Source organism: Dipteris shenzhenensis, chromosome 33 (genome assembly GCF_047967505.1).
Source record: "Dipteris shenzhenensis isolate YYH24624 ecotype China chromosome 33, Dip_SZ_1.0, whole genome shotgun sequence".
Classification (NCBI taxonomy): domain Eukaryota; kingdom Viridiplantae; phylum Streptophyta; class Polypodiopsida; order Gleicheniales; family Dipteridaceae; genus Dipteris; species Dipteris shenzhenensis.
Window position 1 is genome coordinate 38,897,462 of NC_141628.1, and position 7,139 is coordinate 38,904,600.

Genomic DNA, 7,139 nt, shown 5'->3' on the forward strand with positions numbered 1-7,139 from the left:
TGAAAAGAGTGCTGCAGCTTATGTGTCGATGTCCAACATCTATGCATATGCTGAGATACAGGAGGAAGAGAAGGCGGTCAAGTCAATAAAGTGTCAAAGAACCAGATAAAAGAAATCAGGATAGAGTAGGGGGACTGCTGACATTCATGGTATTGTGTATTGATAGGGAGAGAAGATATTCCCAAAGCAAAAATATAACATATCTTTGCCTTAAAATGAGGAAGGGTATATCCCAAGTTTGCATAGGGTGTTATGAAGATATCCATTGATGCAAATGAAGAGGATATATGGGCACAGTGAGAAGCTGGCGATCTGCCAAATTTTTAGAACCAAGCCCATTCTTTCAAAGTTTTAATCCAGTTATTCAGGCCTAGAAGAATTTCCTAGCACATTTAGACTACAGATACAGTGGCAGCCTTATAAATATTGAAAAAATGTAAATGAAACTCAGTTAGCAATCATAATACATACAATCACATAGGCAAGTAGCAAGCATCATGGAGCTTATTATATTGAAAACATGGATTACCTTGTTAATTAGAGCAAATAGGAAACAGAGACACCTTGGATGAAATTCATAGATTTTGAGCTTTATAGAACAAGGTGTGTACATATAAGTTATGAAGTCATCAATACTCAAAAGTATGTAGAGAAAGAAACAAAATGGAAAGATATAAATACACAGACATTAGATGTATTGTCAATCATATGATGGAATTCATTAACCCATGTTCTTATGAGAGCATCTAATCTAGGCAACTATCTCAATACTTGAAGAATCACCAATTCTTGAAAGATCACAAGAACAAGATGAAAAGGTAAGGATAATAAATTGACACACACATATCTAGCAAGGGCAACTTATATTATCTAGAATTTTGGGGCAAAACTTTAAGGAATAAAATAGTCAAAAGAATATATTCAAGATTATCAAAATATTCTAGGATATGTAGGAGATCAAGCAGGCCTATCACACAACATTCAAGGTCAAGACAAAGCATACACCCTTTCGACTAGCATTAGGTCTGTCTTCATGTTCACGTCCCTTCATCCCATGAAACTTGATTTGATGTAACAACCATTTGCCAATTGCGCTTATCCAACTAGTTACCATCCCATGAAATTGCGCTTATCCAACTAGTTACCATCCCATGAAACTTGATTTGTTGTAACGACCATTTGCCAACTGTGCCTCTTCGACTAGTTACCATGGAATCCTGCTCCACTGTAATGGGTTTTACTTTGGGCTAGTACTCTTTGATCTTCATGGAATTTGGCAACTCATCCCCCTTTAGATCTTCACGAATCATTGTTCCATTACATGACAATGTTTCATCAACTATGGACCGACGACCCATGGTCGATGAAGATTTTGTTTCTGCATTCCCAGCTTGGCACAACGAAACCAAAATGTCTTTTATGAATTTTTTATTTTTGATGCATTGTCATACCATGCCTTCCTCCTCTTGCATTATGCTTTGCGGCCATGCTACCCTCAATCGCAATTTCTCAACCTTCATTAGCCTCACTAAATCTTGTTAAGATTTAAGAGCATTAGATGGGCACGATGCCATGAAAGAGGGGTTCAATGTTTAGAACACCACAAGTTTAATTAGTGGTGAGCTAGTAGTTATTATCAAGTCATGGGAAGGTAACCGGCACCCACAACTATGTAAGCCCACTATAATTGCATGCATCCTTTTTCAAGATCAAAGAGTAGAGTGCTTAATATACATGCTGTCTCTTTGTATTGCATTCAATATCCATTTCCATAGCTTAACAAGCCTTCACCTATCCGTTTTGAGTTGCAACCCACAAAAAAAAAGACTAACCTTGTAAGAAGCAGAAGTGATAGTACCAAAAATCATGGTGAATGTCCCATCCAAGGGAAGAGTAGAGCAGAGACAAGGGAATCCAAAGAAAGCTGAGGTAGTAGAAAATCCAAAGTTGATCGATAGAACAACCCCCTCCAATGTGAAATTAGTCATCATGGCTAGAGCAATAGGATTCAAAGACTTCACAGAATCATCGTGGAAGCAAGTGATTGATCACACCATGGTGAAGGAAGCGATGGACAGATATGAGGTATGCGCAAAATCATTCCAAGTAGTGGACAAGCAAATTCTAGTGAATAGAATGAATCTCAAGTGGTGGACATGTTCAAGGTTCCAAATCAAGATGGTGATTTTCCAGAACCATCTCAAGTTTGCCAAGTGCAACTAGCTATTCCTTAAAGGATCTTGGCTTTAAGACTAAGGCCACACCATGAGTAAGGCCATGAAGACACATGCTTATAATTTTTTTTTAAAGCCTGTCCAAAAAAATCTAGTTGAAGAAATTAAATGCTTGTGTTCCAAGGCAACTCATCTAAAAGGAAATCAAGGCCTTTGTGGGACCCATAAAATCTGGCTATGGAGAATAGAAGGAAAGGAGAATTGTAGGCCAGCACGTAGGCAACACAAAACATAGATGTTACAATTTATTCAAGAATATGAGCATCTTTAATAGGCCAAATGGATACATAATAGGGGATTAGTTTCATCCCTTAATCATTTCTTGATTCACTCAATCATCTAACATGGCTCTCCACGACATCATGGCTTAGATCATCGCGTCAACCACTCATACACATAATGGTAACACACAAACACATGTAAACACGCAAATAAGCACACATGAAGCTATGTGACACTACCCCAATGCTCGTAAGAGCTCGGACCTGCAAACAAACACAAGACAACAACCACATAACAACAATGGAAATCGCAGGCACACTCACAACCCAACCACGACATTAAAAACTTGGATGCCCTTGTGAGCCACAAACTAAGCTATTGGCACACTGGCACATCTCCCAACTAGATTGGCGTCCCATACCACCAAGTGGTGACCACAGGTGCCTCAAATCTAGTGTTGCTCGAGCTATGCTAGAAAGTAGGTGCATGTCCACAACACGATCCATGATCCAGACCTCCAAGGAAGAGCCAAGCTTGCTCTGCCTTACGTGATTGAAAATTGAACCCTTGGGCTCCTTATATAGGCTCGAGTCCAGTGCTGCTAAAATGGCAGAAACCCTAACTTGTCCGTTGCCCTTGCAACTCAACTTGCGAAATTGCTTGCCTAGCCCCTAGCCTCCCTAGGCTACCTAAGCTAGTTCTGTGTACGTAAGCACACGTCAGATACAGTCCATGCACATGACATACTCCCCTTCCTCTAAGAACTTACTCTTGAAATCAAAAGAAAGTCCGAAAACTCTCTTTGAAGGTTAGTCAATGTCTCCCATGTAGAATCCTCCTTGACACGACCCTTCCATTGAATCTTGTATTCAGTGATTGTCCTATTTCTAACTTGACATTCACGAAATCCCAAGAATACTTTCAAAATCGTGGGGTACAAAGGTCAAATCTTCAACCTCTATAAGTTGGTAAGGAGTTACTACCTAATCCTCAGCACTCAGTACTTCCTTTAGTATCCCGACACGAAAGATTGGATGAATTCTAACATTAGGAGGCAATTCCAGTTCATATGCAACTTGGCCAATTCTTTGGATAATCTTGAATGGACCACAGTATCTGGGGGATAATTTCCTAACCTGTCCAGTACTTGGGCTCTTGGATTTCTTGGGAATACGCAAAGATACAAACCTTCCAATAGAGAACTCTCTAGGTGAATGATGTCTATTAGCATAAAATCTATCCCTATCTTGGGAACTTCTAATAGACTCCTTGGCAAACAGCAACATCTCTTGCATGTCTTGCAAGGATGTCTTAGCAACCTCATTCTTGATTCCCTTGAATCCAACCATTACTAGTGATCTAGGTTGAAATCCACACATAAGCATAAGAGGACTAAAATCTATACTTGGATGCTTTGCACTATTATAAGCAAAGTCAACCATGGGTAAATATTCTTCCCATGAAGGCTGCCTTTTGGACACATATGCGCGAACCATATCCTCCTGACATTGGTTTACCACTTTTGTCTAGCCATCAGATTGGGCATGTTTAGAGGAACTCAACCTGAGAGTGGGATCTAACTTGTCAAAGGCAAGTGTCCAGACTTCACTCGTAAACTTAGAATCCATATCGTTGACAATGTCAGCAACGAACCGTTGAGCTAATTGATTTGTTGTAAAGAAAGATCTAGTAGGTAAAAATCTAGCCATCTTTGTTAGACGATCCACTGTAACTCATATGGAATCATGACCCTTGCATGTTCGTGGCAAACCCATGTTAAATTCCATGGAAATACTTTTCCATTTATTACCAGGGATTGCCAAGGGCTATAATAACACCGTGCTTCAAAGGCATTTTGTTGTGGTCACTTGACAACTACGGCAACAAATTCTTGCATCTTACCCTTGCACGTTCGTGGCAAACCCATGTTAAAATCCATGGAAATACTTTTCCATTTATTACCAGGGATTTCCAAGGGCTATAATAACACCGTGCTTCAAAGGCATTCTGTTGTGGTCACTTGACAACTACGGCAACAAATTCTTGCATCTTAGGCCAAGAAAAAGCATGTTTCACAAGAGGTAATGTCCTGTGTACTCTAGGATGTCCCGCACTAGGTGCATCATGACACTCACGAAGAATCTTGGATTGAAGATCTGACACATCCAGTACACAGATTTTATCATTTTGGAACAGCAAACCATTCCAAATCATCCACTGACCTCCTGCCGCCTGTACAGTAGGCTGCATAATCTCTAAGTCTTGGTCAGCCATTGAGCTCCCATCCAATATTGATTGAAATGACTATCAGTCATGCAAAGCCCTTTCAAGGATTGAAATAGGTTAGAGGATATCTCAGTAAATGACAAAGCATTTAGAAACTTGATTCGACTTAAAGCATTAGCCACGCTATGCAAAGAGACCCTTACGATAACATATTTGAGAATCAAAGTCTTACATTAGCTCAACCCATGTAGCCTTTCTTCCCCTCAAGTCCGAACCATCACACACACACACATAATTGACTGATGACCAATCAATGTAACAAACTTAGAACCATAGAGGTAGTGCCGCCAAACTTTGAGCGCATAGACTACGACATTAAGTTCTTTTTCCATTATGGGCCAAAGGTATTGAGTGTCATCCAGCTTTTTACTCTCAAAAGCTATAGGTCTACCCTCTTGGAACAATGTTGTCCCAATCACATAATCACTTGCACATGCCTCTAAAACATAAGGTTGGGTAGGATCGGGAAGTGCAAGAACATGTGCTTCCTTAACACAGAGTTTTAATGTGTCAAAAGCCTTGTTCAAATCTTCATTGCAAGATATAGGCTGATTGGACTTACGTCCATGACCTTTCAATACGTTGGTCAACAGAACTTGTGATCTTGGAATAATCTCGGACGGACTTCCTAAGGAAGATAGTAAATCCTAGGAGAGAATGAAGATGTCTCACAGTTTGAGATATTGGCCAGTCTCAAACCTTTTAAATACGATCTAGATCAATGCTATGGTTTGGCAGTTGGTTTGGGAATACGTTTGAAAATTCATTCAACAACTTGTTTAATTCTTGGTGTTCATACATGCTTAAATCATTTTTGTCAATTACTGAAACAACAAATGAAGAAAGCGAAAGAAAAAAAAACACTGATAGACATCAAAAGAAGAAGTTTGTAATATATTCCAAAGCTGCAATGCAGATACTATAGGTCCCTGAGAAGAGGGAATAGCATCACCATGAATACATATATGAGTTCCTTTGTCCAAAAAATAAAGAGTATGATCCTTCCACCCTATGTGAACATCATGGGTTTTAAACCACTCAATTCCTAACAAGTCTATATGGTCTAGGTGCATCCAATAGCACATCAAAATGTATGTATAGTCTTGAATCTGAAGTGGAAGATCCTAAAGCTTGTGATCCCAAAACTGCTTCCTTGCGAGGAACTGCACCTTATAGGTGTGATCGCTAGGTGTAGTAGGTTGGTCTAGCTTTTGCACAAGCTTATATTTAATAAAGTTGTTAAAACTGCTTGGGTCAAAGAGAATGTAAATCTAGGTGTCCCTGACCTTCCCGTAAGCCCAGAAAAGGTCATGGGTTCCAAACAACAAGTTATTAAAAGTTCTATTACACAAAAGTGAGCTAGCAATAACATTCGTAGAAATACATGTTATCATTGTCTAGGTAGCCTCTTTGTCTTTAGTTCCTTATCTCGAAAGCAGCTTTGGTCCTGGAGTAGCTATAGGATTCTTGCACTTAGGACAATTTGCCTTCATGTGGCCATGCTCCTCATAAATGAAACAATGACCTTCCTTTTTCAGCTTCAAGGTATAGAGGAAACATGCTTCGCCAGTCTAAATTGAATTCAGTTTCTTCTTGGAGGTGTTGTCCAAAGACTTACCCTCCCTAGTGCCAATAGAAGATTGAAAGAGCTTCCTCTTGTTCTTCCCACTGGTATCTGAGGTGGATGCACCCTTTGTCATGGCCATTGTGCCATCATAGATACACACATAATTCATGGCCTCTTGCAAAGAAGTGCATTTGTTATTCTTGGCCTACAATTTATACGAATCAGGTAACCCGCCCACAAAGAATCCCAATAATGTAACATGATCCATCTTTGTGGCTCTAGTCTACAAATCCCTGAATTTTTGGAGATAGACTTCGAAGGTGAGATTCTGTTTGGACATGTCTAGAGCTTTGAATTTCCTCGTAATCCTTATCTTTCTTCAGGAATTCTTTCCTGAAGACTTCTTCAAATTCGGTCCAAGTGGAGGGTTTTGGCAACAACTCCTTCCACCAGAGTAAAGCTTTTCTAGATAAATACCCAGCTACAAGTTGCACTTTCTTATCATGAGAATAATGGTAGTATTGGAAGTGCACTTGCCACTTCTGCAACCAAGTATCTACCACTTCCTTCGTCCTAGATTTTTTATCTCTAGGATAGGGATGTAGTGTAATATTCAGACCTAACACTGAAAGCTAAAGCATCCACGTGAGTAAGGGCTTGAACGGTGCTAGTCAAGAGAGTAATAGAAGTCTGAATCGCTTTAAGTTGATGTGTCAATAGGGATTTGCATTAACCCTTGAGAAAATTGATTAGATGGTTCGCCAATGAGGAGCATCATGCAATAAAATTATGGAGGATTCTAAACTCCTCATTGGTGGACAAAAAGGGCT